This window comes from Narcine bancroftii, chromosome 2 (assembly GCF_036971445.1).
Source record: "Narcine bancroftii isolate sNarBan1 chromosome 2, sNarBan1.hap1, whole genome shotgun sequence".
NCBI lineage: Eukaryota > Metazoa > Chordata > Chondrichthyes > Torpediniformes > Narcinidae > Narcine > Narcine bancroftii.
This window is the reverse complement of record NC_091470.1, coordinates 193,554,175-193,572,004: the sequence shown is the minus strand read 5'-3', so window position 1 is coordinate 193,572,004 and position 17,830 is coordinate 193,554,175. Positions and strand designations below refer to the sequence as shown.

General features: G+C 42.0%; 1 pseudogene; it reads left to right on the top strand.

Annotated features, from left to right (window-relative positions):
• Positions 1-5,172: 5,172 nt before the first annotated feature.
• Positions 5,173-6,021, top strand: LOC138752562 (small ribosomal subunit protein uS3-like; annotated as a pseudogene).
• Positions 6,022-17,830: the final 11,809 nt, after the last annotated feature.

Below are 17,830 nucleotides of genomic sequence, written 5' to 3'. Positions count from 1 at the left end.
GGTGCATTTTAACATTGCTATAGCAACTATGCTGTTGCAATGACAGCAGACATTCTGACTCTACTGTTCTATTTTAAAATTCTTCAGGGCTTCATGACAGATCTAGCCAAAATAACAAGTACGCAATGGCATATCATCATCTAATGGCCCCGACCTTTTGAGGTCCCAGTGGTTCCACATGTCAAGTTATAAAGGAACAGGCCTTTCAGCACATTGTCTATCTGAACTAGTCTCATTTGCTTGTATATGACCCATGCCCATCTAAACCCTTCCTATACATGTTCCAGTCCAAATGTCTTTTGAACAATGCAGTTATACCCACCTCTCCCAGCTTGTTCCACACACTCACAACCCTCTGTGAAGAAGGTGCCCCTCAGATCATTCCCTCTCTCTTTAAATCTAAGCCCACTACCCTGGGAAAAATGACTATGATTAATTCTGTTTTCCAGTTTAAAGACTCAAAGTGTGCTATCACCAATGTCTTGCACAGTTGTAATATGTTGTCCCAATGCCTGTACACAGTGTCCTGTCCAATGAAAGCAAGTGTGTCAAACTCCTTCTTCAGCACCCTCTTGTGACTCCACTTTCAGGGAACCACGTACTTACACCCCTATGTCTCTCAGTTCCCAAGCACACTCCAGGGCCCTGTGTACATACCAAAATGCATCACCTCACACTTGCTCTGTTGATGAAGGACCCTGAGATCCACCCATACCTCCTCCCCTGACCCTTGGTGACCAAATCTAATCTCTACACCTGCTTATGATTGTTGGCTGTCTCCCCCTTCCCTTTCTTTTTTCTGTTTACCCCTGTGGAATAATGTTACAGAAACAAAAGTCTGCAGTTTACATTGCTGTCTCTCTGAGGATTATGTGCTACTATTGGAAATTGGTGGCCTTGTACTTCCTTCTTACCTTTTACCAATTGTGAAAATGTTTGATGGCATTATCTTAACTCTTGAAGGAATTAAGTTGCCGGGAAATGCATACATTAGGTCAAGAAATTAGTGGATTAAATGCCATGATATTTACATTCTTGTTGTTGGAGAAAACATTACACACATAAGTCTAATTGATCTGTCACATTTTGTTCCTCTGACGCCTCTACAGCTATCACCGTCAGCACATCCTTCTGCTGTTGCTTTCCTTATGTTTATTGAATTTTCCCTTAAATGTATCTACCCATTTGGCTTCAACTACTCCCCATGGTAACAAATTCCATATTCTCACCATTTCCCTGGAAAAGAATTTTCTCTTGTGAATTATTGGATTTACCACTACTTTATGTTGCCTTTCATTCTTTATTTGAATCTTTTTTCCTGCCTACCCTATCAAGGACTTTTGCACCTCAAAAATTAATCTTCAGTGTTCCTTTAGATTCAATACCGTTCAATGCCTCCATGACTTTTTTTAATATGGTCCATTTTGCACTTGCCTTGCAGTTATAATTATTTTGGACTGAAGGGGAACAGACTTTATTTCTAGCCTTTAGCTGTAAACTGATGAATAGTTGTGGCAGCTCTCGTTCTCTAGAGCACTTGTTTTGGAGTAGTGAGAACCCAACACTACACCACGTATATTACCAGGTTAGGTAGCATGCTTGTATTTGGTGTCAACTCCTTATTTCATGTATTTGATCATTTTGAGGTGTTTATAAACTTTCACTCTTTGAAATGTATTGAAATCCTTGTGTTTAGTTTTTCTAACAAAAAAGATTCCATTTGTAACATGTTAATATGTTATCTGACAATTAAATAGAAACTTGAATTCAACTTTGGCATGTTTCCTTACCTCAGGTTCATGAGTCTTTCAGTACTTTTTGGAGATTTAAATGCACATTGGTGTATCTGCCAGAGAGATAAATTATCTTTAAATTTCTGTCAGTTATGATTTTCAAAAGATTATTTACATTGAAGGAACATAGTCAAGGTATTGAAGGTTGTTGTCTTCTGTAATTCTAAATTATATTCACAGTATTCTGGATTCCAATGATGTTTCAGAGAAGATACAAAGTTGATGGAAGTTTTTGCACTCATCACATCCAGAGTCAAAATTAAGGCACCCTGTTGAGGCAGAATGGAAGGAGCTGTGGTCTGTACCAAACCCCAGAACTTCAGATCACAATGTGTTCTCTTTCCTGATTGTATCTGGAAGAAATTTCCAAGTATGTATGTAAACAGGGTATCTTGTGAATTAATACCCAGTGGTTCATTATTTGAAATGATCTGCCAAGGGACTCATGTACCACACTGTACCAAGGAGCAACTGAGCAGCAATCAGAATGCTGAAGTGGTAAGTACTATGCCTTGGTTTGATCTTTGCAATGTACTGGAAAGTATGCTGTATCTTCCTTGGTGGTTGAGGATATTCAGAATAAAGGGTGGCATGGTTAGTACAACTCTGTTATCATGCTAGCAACTGGGCCTTGGGTTCGAATCCGGCACTCTCTGTAAAGAGTTTGAACTTTCTTCCCATGTCTGCATGGGGTGGGGTTGGGGGGGGGGGGCAGTGGAAATAGGTCAATTGGATGTAATTAGGTTTTACAGGCTCGTAGGCTGAAAGGGCCTTTTACAGTGCATATCTAAATTTAAATGGTTTCAATATGAACAGAGTGCAGAGGAGAGATTGGTGGAGAAAGAAGGATTATGTCAACTATTATTGTTCAGTTCTTCAAAGACACTCAGTAGATTTACTGCAGACCACTCACAGTCCAAGCTTTCCAGTCTCTCCTGGTGCCATCAAACAAATTCACTTTTAAATGTTAATTGGAAGTCAGCCACTTTTATGTTTGAACTTCATCAATAAGTTTTGTGAAAATTTAAATGGATGGCAAAGTTGCCCACTACAAATATTTAATTTTTGGCCTGGCTCAGCTCTCTATACAAAAGTAAAAACTAAAGGCAAAATTATATAACCGACGTTTTGTGCCTGAGGCCTTCTTCAAGGAATATTCCCTGCACTACCCAGGGACATGAGATTAAAATTGTTATCAAAACAGAATCGTGCTGAATTCCTTTGGAATTGATTATATTGATAATAGTTGATTATATTGGCCTGGAGTGTGTTATATGTCTATTACACTGGACAACAATTTTTTTCCAAAAGGTTTACTTCCTGAAAAAAAATTGGGGATTCTGATACACAACTTCAAACTGAACTCAAAGATAATTTCAGATTTGCTGGATCATGTAGGAAGCTGAAGAAACATTAAATTAACTTTTATGGAATTTAGCATGTTTAATTGCATAATGACGCTAACACATTGTGTTAGTTCAAATGACCTAAAAATGTTTTGCCACTGATTTTCATTTGTACTCAGCATCTGATACCTCTTGTGTCAGTGTCCAACAATAGTTGGCCAGCATTAATGGATTCCAGTTGCCCTGATATCGCTTTTCCATGGTCACAATGTCCTGGTGAAACCTTTCAACGTGTTCGTCACTGACAGCACCAAGATCAGCAGGGAAGACAATGACCAGAAATCCCCAAAATAGGTTATATATGAAAAAACAGTATGTGACAGGAAATTTTTAAGGTGATTTTTGTGATCAGCAGCCCGAAATCCATAAAATGCACACAAAAGTGTTCAGGAAGCAAAATCTTTTGTTTGCCAAGAAAAAGATAGGATGCGGCACAGAAATTGAAAGAGGAACAGCTTTGTAAAGCTGGTTGGTGTTTATAGAGTTGTTGCCAGAAGGTTTAGATTTTCCATTTTCTACCCTGGCAGAGATGGTGCTATGGATTTGCCGCTGTGGTGGAAATCGACCCCTTTTCATTTTCATTATGGACCAGTTGTCACCAATAAACTTAGTTTTGATGAGTTTTCAAATCAACCTGGTGCAAGTCAGTGAATGTTGTGTTGAAACAAAAGCCAAACTTGATGCTGAAAATCTGAAATAAAAATAGAAAATGTTTGAAAAACTCAGCAGGTCAGGCAGCACTTATGGGAAATTTTTTAACATACAACACAGCCCATGAGCCCATGCTGCCCAAATACCTCAATTGAACCTACAACCCCCGTATATTTTTGGAGGGGGGGGGAAAGGAAACCCATGTAGACACAGGGATAACAACTCCTTACAGATAGCACGGGATTCGAACTCAGGTCGCTGGCGCTGTAACAGCGTTGTGCTAACCGTGCCACCCCGTGAAAGTTCGAGTTTATTATCATCTGATTGTACAAGTACAACCCGATGATACAGCCCTCGGAGCAAAGCACTGCAAACACACATACAGACAAATTATACATATGCACAGTACTTGCATACAATAATTAAAAATATAAATATTATTGCTCTTAGTTTCTCATAATCATACACAATACATAATGGGTTGGGGGTTTCACCATAGAAAACCAGAGTGGCCGCTGCAACCTTGTACATCGCCATTTTTTTTTAACAGAGTTCATGTTTCACGTTGAAAATCTGTTAAATATCAGAACCAATTTTAGACATTAATTCTTTTTTCGCTTTCCACAGATGGTGCCTGTTCCATGGGTGTTTTTAGCATTTTCTGTTTTAAAATCATATTTAAACTATCCAGTGCTATGGTTATAAGAAGAAAATTATCTTCTCTTATATGTGTGAAACTGACAGTGTGGTGATGAATGCACCAGAGGTTAATTGATGTCCAACTAACCTGCAAATGTCCTGACTCATAAGACATAGGAGCAGAAATAGGCCATTCAGTCCATTGAGTCTGTCTTGTCATTTAATCATGAGCTGATCCATTCTCCCACTCAGCCCCACTGCCCGACCTTTTCTCCATAACCTTTGATGCCCTGACTAATCAAGAACCTATCAATCTCTGCATTAAATACATCCAATGACCCGGTCTCCACAAATTCCACAGAAACACTCCCCTCTTACTGAAGAAATCCCTCTACATCTCTGTTCTAACCAGAAGCCCTTCAATCCTGAAGTTGTGCACTCTTGTCTTAGACTCTCCCACCATGGGGGAACAACCTTTCTACATCAATCCTGTCCATGCCTTTCAACATTTGAAATGTTTCAATGAGATCCCCACCCCACTTATTCTCCTCAATTTCAATGAGAACAGGCCAAGAGCTGTCAAATGATCCTCATATGATAATCCTTTCATTCCCAGAATCATCCTTGTGAACCTCAAGGTATCTCAAGATCAAGGTACCTTCAAGAAGGGTTCAGGCCCTTTCGCCGCGGGCCCTTGGAGGAAAATGGCGGCTCAGATCTCGAAGAAGAGAAAGTTCGTGGCTGATGGGATCTTCAAGGCTGAGCTCAACGAGTTCCTGACCCATGAACTGGCCGAGGACGGGTACAGCGGCGTGGAGGTGTGCGTTACCCTGACTAGGACCGAAATCATCATCCTGGTGACCAGGACTCAGAATGTGCTGGGTGAAAAAAGTTACCAAACCTGTGAGCTGACTGCTGTTGTTCAGAAGAGATTTGGTTTTCCGGAAGGAAGTGTTGAGCTCTATGCTGAAAAGGTTGCCACTCGAGGGCTGTGTGCCATTGCACAGGCGGAATCTCTGCGCTACAAGTTGCTGGGAGGCTTGGCTGTACAAAGGGCCTGCTATGGTGTACTCCGTTTCATCATGGAAAGTGGAGCCATGGGCTGTGAGGTGGTCATTTCTGGAAAGCTTCGAGGCCAGAAGGCCAAGTCCATGAAGTTTATTGATGGTCTAATGATCCACATGGTGATCCTGTGAACTACTATGTTGATACAGCTGTACGACATGTATTGCTGAGACAAGGTGTGTTGGGCATTAAAGTTACAATAATGCTCCCATGGGACCCAAATGGTAAAATTGGACCCAAGAAACCCCTCCCTGATCACGTCAGTATTGTTGAGCCCAAGGATGAAATTTTGCCAACTACACCTATTTCAGAACAGAAAGGAAGCCTGTGATCCAGCAGTCTGGGCCAGTTCCTACTGGATAATTGGTATGAAGTCTTCCAAGAATAATTTTCTGTAATTATTGCAATAAAACAGAATTGCAAAAATGTTTGTTTTAATTTAACTCCTATACACATGTGATTGTCTACAAAAATTACCAATACTGAAACTGCTTCATTCCTGGAAGTCTAATTGAGATGGTGAATGTCACATTAGGACTGATGTGCAAGATTTTGTCATTTTTAAAACTGAGCTGGGTATTTGTGGACATATAATTTGAAGGTATAATTTGAAGGTGGGGGGCGTGGTTGATCTTTCAACTCATCAAAAATACTGATGGAAGAGTGGGCATGTCGGGCTCCTGGCATGCATTCCAAAGAGGATCATTAAAATGATGACGTTTAGGAGGGGTGCTGGGAAGTGATCTACGTGTGCTGATTAGACAAGCATTCCCTTCAGAGAGAAAAGCAACCATGTTTGATGCAGGGAGAACCAGTCTTTATCCAAAACAGATTCTGATAGCTGTGACTTTGAAAAGTTGGTCATTCTGTGGTGAAATTTCTAGCTATGTAACACCAGCTTCAAAAATCAATATCATTTGTATTGCAAACTTGTCTGCTCAGATAGACATGAGATTTTGTGGGTAGATTTGGGGATGAACAATAAGCAGATTGTAAAATAAACAGTTGCCTTACAAGTTTTTACATAAAGCTCTATTAAATCTGAAGACTTAACTTTGTGAAATATGATGACACATCAGACAGATTTGCATGATCATCTGTGTCAGAATACTTGGGTTGCATGGCCTATAAAGGTTTTGTCCATTCAGTGTCTTCCAGTAACTTGGATCCATTTTATATGGGGAAGGATTACATAATAACCAGACTTATTGGATCCTTTAGTTTCAGTTCATGCAGAGTTGCAGTTCTAATATTTGATTTGTGTCAGAAGATTTGTAATTATTGCAAAATAAACCAGAGATTAAAAAAAAAAGAAGGGCTCAGGCCTGCCATGTCGATAATATATCTTTACTTCCTCTGGTTGCTGCTAAACCTGCTGAGTTCCTCCAGCATCTCTGTGTTTTTACTTTTAATGCAAAGGTTGATTCTGGAAATGATGACTTGTGAGGAGAGAGTGAGGAGCCTAAGACTATATACATTGGAGTTTAGAAGGAAAATAGAATATTTAGAGACATATAAAATGATAAAAGGAGTAGATTGGATAGAAACAGGGAGGTTGTTTCCACTGGTAGGTGAAAACACACAAAAATTCCATAGGACGCTGCAAGATCATCATTTTGGGCCAACATTTTGGGTCTGAACCCTTCAAGGTATAAGCAAAAGGCAGGTAAGCATCTTAATTAAAGATGAGAGAAAGGGGGAAGAATGGGAGGGAGAGGGGTCCAGATCTAACAGCCAAAAGGTGTTAATTGGATATAATGAGAGGAAAGATGAGAATTGATTTTGACAGAGAGAAAAGGGAAGTGAGAGAGAGAACTGGGGGAAAGGCAAAGGCGATGGGGGAAGAATATGGTGGGGGGGGGGCTTATGGAAACCAGAGGTTGATGTTAATGCCATCCAGTTGGAGGGTGCCCAGACCAGACAAGGTGCTGTTTCTCCAATTTACGAGTGGTCTCAGTTTGGCAGTGGATGAGACCATAGACACACGTCAGCAAGGGAATGGGACAGGGAAATGAAATGCATGGCCATTGGGAGCCAAGGTGCTCAATGAAGCAATTTCCCAGTCTGTGTCTAGTCTCTCTGATGTGGAGGAGACCACAACGGGAGCACCAGATGCAATAAATGATCCCTACAGATACACCTGGAGGCTGTCTCATTGGTTTTATTTAAGACAGATAGATTTTTGAATAATTGGGTATGAACGTTCTTGTGTTATCTTGGCCCAAGAATTATTTTGAGCAGTAGTCAGTCATGTAGCAGGGTGTGCTACATTGATGGGGTGGGGGGAGGGTTGGGTGTGGGCTGGAAGGGTTTAGCCCATCCCAAAACATGTGGCATAGTTCGCTCAATGTTTTTTCAGCAGCAGCGACCTGGGGTTCAAATCTGACACTGTCTGTAAAGAGTTTGTATCCATGTCTACATGGATTTCCTTCCAGTGTTCCAGTTTCTTCCTACCCTTCAAACGGTACGGGCTCATGGGTCGAAAGGGCTCATTACCGTGCTTTGCGTCTAAATTTAAATTTTAAACAGAATGTTTTGTTGGGACTATACATTTGACCAGCCCTGGATATGGCATGTGTTTGGAACCTCTCAGACCCGGACTTAGTAGCCAGATTCCACTTGTGGATACCAAGCACGGGACTATTAGTGCCTGCAAAGTGTTGTAAAGTGCCATGTGGCTGATATCTAGTTTCAAGAGACTAAAAATACCAGGAGATGACAGAAAATTTAATCTTTCAGTTGCCAACTCTACTGGTATTCAAACAGAGGAGTCCAGAGATCGTGTCTGAAAATGAGCAAAAGGAAGAAAATGTACATACTGAATAGCACAGAAGAATTGAGAGAGAAACCTGTGAAGGAATCACCTCAGGTACATAAATGACTCCATAATGTGTAAGTTGCTCCCACCTCTTTGTGACTTTTATGAAATGTTTTGAAGAGATTTGCTATGTCACCAAAGACTTACAAATGACTACAGTTACAGTTCACTTATCTTTGTTTACATTTCTCTCTTGTGTATATGTATCTCGAGTACAGTTTTTAAACACTGCCATAAAGCAGAAATTCTGAATCAGAAGCAGAATTTATTATCATGAGCATGTCACAAAATTCATTGTTATGTGGTAGCATTACAATGCTATAAATTACATTAAAAAAAATAAATTAATTAGTGCTAAGAGAAAGTGAGGTAGTGAATGTGGTTTATTGTCCATTCAGAAATCTGATGGGAGAGGAGAAGAAGCTGTTTGTGCCACTGGGTGTTCGTCTTCAGACTCTTGTACATCCTTCCTGATGGTAGTAGAGTAAAAAGGGCCTGGGTGGTGAAGCTCCTTGAGAATATAGGCTGCTTTCTTGAGACACCACCTCTTGTAGGTGTCCTCGATGGAGTGGAGACTGGTGTCCGTGATGGCGCTGGCTGAGCTAACAAACCAATATCACCTTTTCCTGTCCTGTGCATTGGCACCTCCATACCAGAATACTCTCCAAAGTACATAAGTAGAAATTTGCAAGTCTTTGGTGATTTACCAAATTTCTTCAAACTCCTCACAAAGTATAGCCACTGGTGAGCCTTCTTCATGATTGCATTGATATGGAAGCCTTAACCTTCCCTTTAACCTTTCCAGCTTTTCCAGACTCTCAGATGGCATCATTAAGATAAAACTGAAGTGCTTCCTAAAATGTGGCCATAGACTCACAGAGCCATACATCACATGGGTACCTCATCCATGTTAACCCAGCTGGCAGTTTGGTTGATCCCATTTGCCTGCTTTTGGTCCATCTTCTTCCTGTCCATACATCTGTCCAAATGCCTTCTGAACTTCACAATTGTACCTGCTTCAATATCTGCTTCTGACAGCTCATTACAGACACGGAATACCCTCAGAGTGAAAATGTTACCCTCCAGGTCCCTCTTTATATCTCTCCCCCTCATCTTAAACCTAAGCTCTCTAATTCTTGAATCATTTATTCTGGGGATTTATCCATCCATCTCATGATTTTGTAAATAACATCATCCCTCAGCCTCATATGCTACAGGGAATAATGACCTAGCCTATCCAATTTCTCCCTATTACTTAAGCTCTCCAGTCCCACCAACTTGAGTCCCATCGTGGATAAGACAAAGGAAATGATCGTGGACGACCACCCTCCACTAAACATCAGCAATTTTGTATGGAGAGAGTGGGAAGCACCACATTCCTTGAAGTTCACTTAACTTGTAACTTATTGTGGACACACAACATTTCCTCACTTGTCCGGAAGGTGTTGCAGTGATTGCACTTCCTGAGAAGACTGAAGCAGGCAAGGCTACCGTCCACCATTATGTCAACCTTCTACAGGAGCTCTATCGAGAGTGTTCTGGCCGGCTGCATCACAGGGTGGTACAGTTGCTTCAGAGAAGTAGATCAGAGATCAATTCACAGGACCATAAGAGTGGCAGAGAGGATCACTGGAGTCTCCCCCCTCCCATCGATGTGAACTACTGGGATTCTTGTCTGAAGAGGGTGCGCAAAATCATTGAGGATCCCTTTCACCCTGCACACAGCATCTTTCTGCTGTATCAGAGCCAGCACCACCAGGCTGAGGAACAGCTTCTTCCCACAGGCAGTGAGAATGCTGAACAACCAAAGGAACGGCTCACACTAACCACCCGAGACTCTCATATTCACGAAACAACATTAATTTATTTGTTTATTTGCATAGTTGAATACTTGTCCTACATATGTGTTGTTTGTCTATATGTGTGTTATGTCTGGGTGTGTGTCTGCCTGCTTTGCACTGAGGACCGGAGATCACTGTTTCATTAGGTTGTACTTGTGCTATCAGATAACAATAAACTTGACTTGACGGTTTGAATCTCCTCTGCGGCCCTCCCAGCCTTTTGATATCTCATCTGGGTAATTAAAATTGTGCATATTTCTCTAAGTGTGGACTTATCAACACCTATAGCCATTTTGTGAGTATTCTGCCTGGAGGTCAATGACGAATGGATTTTTGCAGGAATCTGTTCTGGGACCCCTGCTCCTTGTGATTTTATAAATAACCCGGACAAAGATGTAGAGGGATAGATGGGCCACTAAGTTTGCAGATGAGATGAACATTGGAGGAGATGTGGATAGTGTTGAAAGTTGTTGTAGGTTACAAAAGGATAGAGACAAAGTTGGGCAGAAAAGTGGCAGATGGAGTTCAATCTGGATAAGTGAGAGGTGATGCATTTTGGTAGGTCAAACTTGAAGGCTGAGTACATAGTTAATGGTGAGATACTTAACAGTGTGTAAGAACAGAAGGACCTTGGGGTCCAAATCTGTTAATCTCTCAAGGTCGCTGCCTAGGTTGATAGGATAGTTAAGAAGGCCATTGGGATGCTAGGCTTCATTAGATGGGGGATTGAGTTCATGAGGTGATGTTGCAACTCTACAAATCTCTGGTGAAACTACACTTAGAGCATTGTGTTCTGATCTGGTCATTTCAAGCAATGGAGAGGGTGCAGAGGAAATTTACCAGGATGTTACTTGAATTGGAAAAGCTGGGGCTTTTCTCCTTGGAGAGAAGAAGTAAGAGCGTTCTATAAGATAATTAGGCCTAGATAAGGTGGACAGTCAGCACCTGTTTCCCAGGGCGGGAGTATCAAATACCAGAGAACAGGTCTGCAAAGTGGAGGGAGGGAAGTTTAGGGGAGATGTCAGGGGTAAGTTTTTTTACACAGAGAGTTGTGGATGCTTGGAATCCCTTGTCAGGGATGGTGGTGGAGGCTGGAACATTGGGGACATTTAAGAGACTCTTAGACAGGCACATGGATGGAAGAAAAATAGAGGGTTATGGGGTAGGGAGGGTTTAGTTTTTTTTTATATATAGGTTACTGTGCTGTTATGTAATCTGTCCCAATTTTTGTACTCCATACCCCATCCAAAAAGGTGCCAAAAGCCTTCTTCATCACCCTGTCAACTGGAGTCTCCACATTCTGTGTTGCCCAGCTCAGAATGAATCAGGAGTTTATTTTATAAATTTAGAGTTACTGCACGGTAACAGGCCCTTCTGGCCCATGAGCCCATGTTGCTTCAAATAGACCAATTAACCTAAAAACTCTTGTAAAAACACAATGCTAGAGAAACTCAGCAGATTAAACAGTGAACTTTAAACAGCAAAGATAAAAATGTTTTGGGCTTGAGCCCTTCATCAAGGTGTAGACAAAATGTAGGTAGGTGCCCAAACAAAATGGTGGGGGAAGGGGCAGGGGGAGGAGCATGGTCCCACAGGCAGGAGCTCATTGTTGGATCAGGGAAGTAGAGCACAGCAGCAAATGGGGGGATAGCTCTGTGAATAGAGAGGGAAGTGGGTGGAGAGTTGGAGGAAAGGGAACAGAGGGACGGGGAGGGGGGGAGAGAATGGGGAGTGATCTAGCAGAAACCGGAGAAGTCCATGTTAATGCTATCTTTCTGGCGAATGCCCAAACCAAGGCCCCCTGTAAATTGGACGAGAGAAAAAAAAAATCAAAGGACAACCTACAAACCCCATACCTTTTTGGAGGGTGGGAGGAAACCGGAGCACCCGGAGGAAACGAGTTGAAATGAGTTATCATGATCCACAGACACTATCTTGTTTTCTCTTATTTTTGCACTAATTTATTTATTGTTGTAATTTATAGCAATATTTGCATCGTAATGCTGCCACAAAACAACAAATTTTGTGACACGCTCTGAAAATAAATTCTGATTCTGAGTTCCTTATAGCGAATTTGGATACATACTGTGTGTCAGACAGCAACTTCTCTGCTGAGTCCAGTAGTTTGCATTTCAGTGAAAGTACTCCTGGTTAGATTCCCCTGGTCTCTGCAGAATTTGCAGATTTCACATAGGGAATTAAAAAGAATAAAAACAGAAAATGCTAGAAAAATTCAGCATGTCAGCAGAATCTGCGGAAAGCAAAAATAAACACTTTAGATCCAGGAGTCTTTTTTAATTTAACTGTAGACAAACAGACCGGTTAACAGGCCCTTTCAGTCCATGAACCCGTGCCGCCCAATTACACCCAATTAACCTACAACCCCCAATACGTTTTGGAGGATGGGAAGAAACTGGAGTCCCACACACACACACAGGGAGAACATATAAACTCCTGACAGACAGCACAGGATTCAAACCCTGATGAAAATTCCTCAACCTGAAATATTTCCTGTTTCTCTTTCCACCAATGATATCTGACCAGCTTGAGTTTTTCCAGCATTTTCTAATTTCAGATTCCCAGAGTATGCAGTTTGTTTTGTTTTCATTTACGGTTGGCCTCAGAATCATGGGTGTCCAATCTCAATTCTGATTACCACACTCTGGAAAGGACATGCATGTGAAACTAAACTGAGGGTGTGACTGAGATAGGTGAAATGGCTCGCCAGTTTTGCAACAAATGATTCCCACCTGGGCAAGAGCTGTAGAGAAGTTACCTAATCTCAGTTGTGGTTGTTAGGAATTGCTTAGCAATAATTTTGCAATCACTGACAGGGTGTGACAGGAGTGAAATACTTGCAACTCCCTTCTCTGTTCATTCAACGTGTTTGTGTGCGTGTGCGTGTGTGTGTGTGTGTGTGTGTGTGTGTGTGTGGGGTGGGGTATATGCATGCGTTTGTGAGTACACATGTTTGCATGTGTATTTGAGTGTGCACGTGTATGTGTGTGAATGTAAGTGTTTGTGTGTGTGTGCATGCATTTGCATATGTGTGTTTGTGCACGTGTGTGGATGTGTGGGTGCGCATGTATGGGTGCGTGTGGGGTTGGGTGTGTGTCTGTGTGCGCGCACATATGTGTGTCCATGTGCGGTGCATGTGTGTGCACACGTGTGTTTGTGAGTGTATGTGTTTTTGTGAGTGCGTGCGTGTTTTTGTGTGTGTGCATGCGTTTACATGCGTATGTGTGTGGGTGCATAAATATGTGTGTGTGAATGTGAGTGTGTGTCCTGAATTGAACAAAATCAGAGTGCTTCTGAACCTCCCAATACTCCCAAAGCCCTAACCATAAACAACCCTGGAAACTACCAATAGATCTGTTTACACGACTGGGACATCACATTTTATTTCTTGTACCAAGTGCACATTTATTTATCTATCCTTTGATATTTATGATGTCTTTCGGTCCTGCATATGTGGTCGTTAAAATTTTTATTATAGTCATCGGGTTATCTTAAGTACCTGTTTGGGTAAAGCAGGTAAGAATGTCTGTGTGTCTGCCCATTGTGCACACATAAATGGCAATAAATTCACATTGGACATTGAACATTTTAGATTTGTGATCTCTCTGATTCACATGCAGACATTTGTCAAGTAATCTTGTTATACCTACAAACGAAATAATATCTCCTCTGTTTTATAATCCACACTTAACTCTTGAGGTGTGATCATATAAAAGCAGGAGTTGGCCATTCAGTGCATCGAGTCCGCTCTGCCATTCCATCATGAGCTGATTCATTCTCCCACTCGGCCCCATGCCCCAGCCTTCTCCCCATAACCATTAATACCCTGACTATTCAGATACCTGTCCATCTCTGCCTTAAGTACACCCAACGACCTGGCCCCCACAGCCGCCCATGGCAGCAAATTCCAGACACTCACCACTCTCTAGTTTAATAAATCCCTCAGTTTTAAATGGACACCCTTCAATCCTGAAGTTGTGCACTCTTAAATTTTACATTTACATTATTTAAAAATCTCAACATACAGCACTGTTACAGGCCATTTTGACCCACGAGTCCGTGCTGCCCAATTTACACCCAATTTACCAAACATTGAGGGAACCAGAACCCACAAGGAAAACCCATGCAAACACGGGGAGATCATATAAACTCCTTAAATACAGCATGGGACTTGAACCCTGGACCCGATCACTGGCTCTGTAAGTGTGTTGCTCTAACTGCTATCCCATCCGTGCCGACTTTTTGTCCTAGACTCCCCTACCATGGGAAACAACTTTGCTGCATCTACTCTGTCCAGGCCTTTCAACATTCAAAATGCTTCATTCTTCTGAACTCCAAGGAGTACAGTCCAAGAGCCATCAAATGTTCCTCATGTGCTAATCCCTTCATTCCAGGAATCATTCTTATGAATTTTTCTGGACCCTCTCCAATGCCAGCACATCCTTCCTTAAATAAGAAGCCCACTGACACAATGGCTGCAAGGTCAACATGGAAGTTTCATCAATGTTCAAAAACATTGAAAATCACAGATGCTCTTGATGTTTTAATGCTTTCACCTCAATAAAGGCAAAAAACCCCACAAGAATAATAATATAATTAAATTAAATTAAATAATGTAATTAAATGCACTGAGTTCATTTGTTCCCAGGATGAGGTCTTCCATGCCAGATCATTAGAGATATCCTCTTTCTTCAAATATCGTAATGTCCCCTCTACCACCATCGACTTGGCTCTCACCCACACATCCTCCATTACCCGCACATTTGCCCTGGCCCCCTCTGCCCCAAGTGCAACAAGGACAGGATTCCCCTTGTCTTCACCAGCCACCCCACCAGCCTCTCTGTCCAACATATCCTCCTCCACCATTTCCACTACCTACTTTGTGATCCCACCACCAGAAAGATATTCCCTTTTCTTCCTCCCACCTTCCTCAAGGACCACTCCCTCCGTGACTCCCTCGTTTACTCCTCCCTCCCCACCAATTATCCCCTTGTTAGCTATCTATATGACCACAGGAGGTACTCCCTCACCACCATTCAGGGCACCAAACAGTCCTTCCAAATGAAGCAACACCACTTGTGAATCTGCAGGGTTCGTCTACTACATCAGGTGCTCCCGTTGTTGTTTCATCTGCATCGGAGAGACTAGGCGCAGACTGGGAGATTGCTTCATTCAACACCTCGGCTCTATCCACCGCCATTGCGTGGATATCCCAGTGGCCACCCATTTCAATTCTCCATCCCATTCTCTTAATGACATGTCCATTCGTGGTCTCGTGCACTGCTAGACTGAGACCACCCGCAAATTGGTGGAACAACACCATATCTTCAGTTTGGGCTCCCTCCAACCAGATGGTATTAACATCGACCTCTGGCTTCTGTTAAACCCCCTCCCCACCCCCAACTTCTTCCCTCTGTTGCCTTTTCTCAGGTCTATCTGTCTCTTTTCCATTTTTTCCTCTGTCTCTTTTCAGAGTCAAAATCAATTCTCACCTCTCCTCTTATCATAAATTAACACCTTTTGTGGTCTGAACCCCTCCCCAGCCAGTCTTCAGTCTTTATCCAGACATCTTCCTGTTCTTTGCTTATACATTGAAGAAAGGCTCAGGCCTAAAACGTTGGTGATGTCCAATAGACGCTGTGAGACCGGCTGAGTTCCTCCAGCGTTTCTATATTTTTACAACAATCACAGTGTCTGTAGACTTTCGTGTTTCACTCCAAACTTTTAAATACCCTGGTCATCTTGTGCTTTGTTATATAAGAACAAAACAAGTTTTTACGTGCTCTGCCATAATGATTTGTTTAGCAAAGAAGCTGGCCATCAAATAACAAATTTTGTGTTTTTTTTAATTACTGTGGACATTTAAAAAATGGTAGAGATTGTATAAATCCACCAGGCTGAGAAACAGCATCTTCCCTTCCCTTCTTTATTTGGGAGAGCTTGTGCATGAATTACGAAAATGGTTTGGAGGTGCAATAGGTTATCAGGAAGGTAAATGGAACCTTGAAAGCCTTCATAGCTGGAGGGATTGAGTTTAGGAGCAGGGAGGTTCTGCTGCAATTGTATAAGGTGCTCCATGCAGTTCTGGTCTCCTTACTCGAGGAATGGACTGGCTTTGGAGGCGGTGCAGAGGAGGTTCACCAGGTTGATTCCAGAGATAAAGAGGTTGGCCTACGAGGGACTGTACTTGCTGGAATTTAGAAGAATGAGAGGGGATGTTATGAAACATAAAATTATGAAAGATTGAGGGGGGAGGCCAGAACTAGGGGACATAACCTTAAGATTCAGGGTAGTAGGTTTAGGATGGAGATGAGAAGGAACTGCTTTTCCCAGAGGGTGGAGAATCTGGAATTCACTGCCCATTGAAGCAGTGGAGACGACCTCAGTAAATATAGTTAAGACAAGGTTGAATAGATTTTTATATAGTTGGGGATTTAAGGGATATGGAGAAAAGGCAGGTTGGTGGAGATGAGCCTGTCATCAGATCAGCCATGATCTTATTGGATGGCAGAGCAGGTTCGATGGGCCAGATGGCCAACTCCTGATCCTATTTCTTATGCTGTTATACAATTCGCAGCGGGCAGTGAGACTGCTGAACTGCTCATACAAACCCTCCAAGACTCTACTATTTATTTAACAACATTTATTTGTGTGTGTTTGTTTGTGTGTGTGTGTGTGTGTGTGTGTGTGTGTGTGTGTGTGTGTGTGTGTGTGTGTGTGTGAGTGGGGGGGGGTGGTACTGAATATGTGTGTTATGTCTTGTTGCGCGTCTTCACCAAGGACCATAGAGCGCTGTTTCGTCAGCTTGTGTTTCTACAATCAGATGATAAATTAACTTGAACTTAAATAAAGTTAATGGCTCATCAACTTTTGAGTTAAGTACATGTGTACTTTTCAATTTTTATTTAGCATTCTGCATAATGTTAATAAAATCGTGCCTTTGCTTTTGGACGCAGTTTCTGACAATTGTTCAGCATCGGTTGCTCCACTGCTGTTGTGTTGGGCACCAGGAGTCTTTGCTCCACTGCTGTTGTGTTGGGCACCAGGAGTCCTGAAGTATTGAAGCATTCCAGCAACTGAACTGATATTTGATCTTGCAGGGAGCTGAAACTTTGAGGTCAATGACGAGGGTTATGGAGTCATACAAATAAATGGTTAGTGTAGGGGTGACACTATTGGCGCAATGCTATTACAATGCTAGCAAGTGGAACCTGGGCTTGAATCCGGCGCTGTCTGTAAGGAATTTGTACATTCTCCCTGTGTCTACGTGGGTTTCCTTTGGGTGGTCTGGTTTCCTCCCACCCCTCAAAATGAACCTGGGGTTGTAGGTCAATTGGGTATCATTGGATGACATGGGCTCATGGGCCAAAAGAGCCTGTTACTGTGCTGTAGGTCTAAATTTTTTTTTAAACTTAAAATTATAAAATTAAAACAATCTTTCACCCAACAAATGATGATTTGCATTCCAAGATCCAAGATTATTTCATTGTTGTAATAAAACAGAAATGTGGCATTATACGAAATTTCATAAGGAAGACGAAGATTCACCATCAGTAGAAATTGCCCAGCACCCCTTACAGTCAGAGAAAGAGAAGCAAA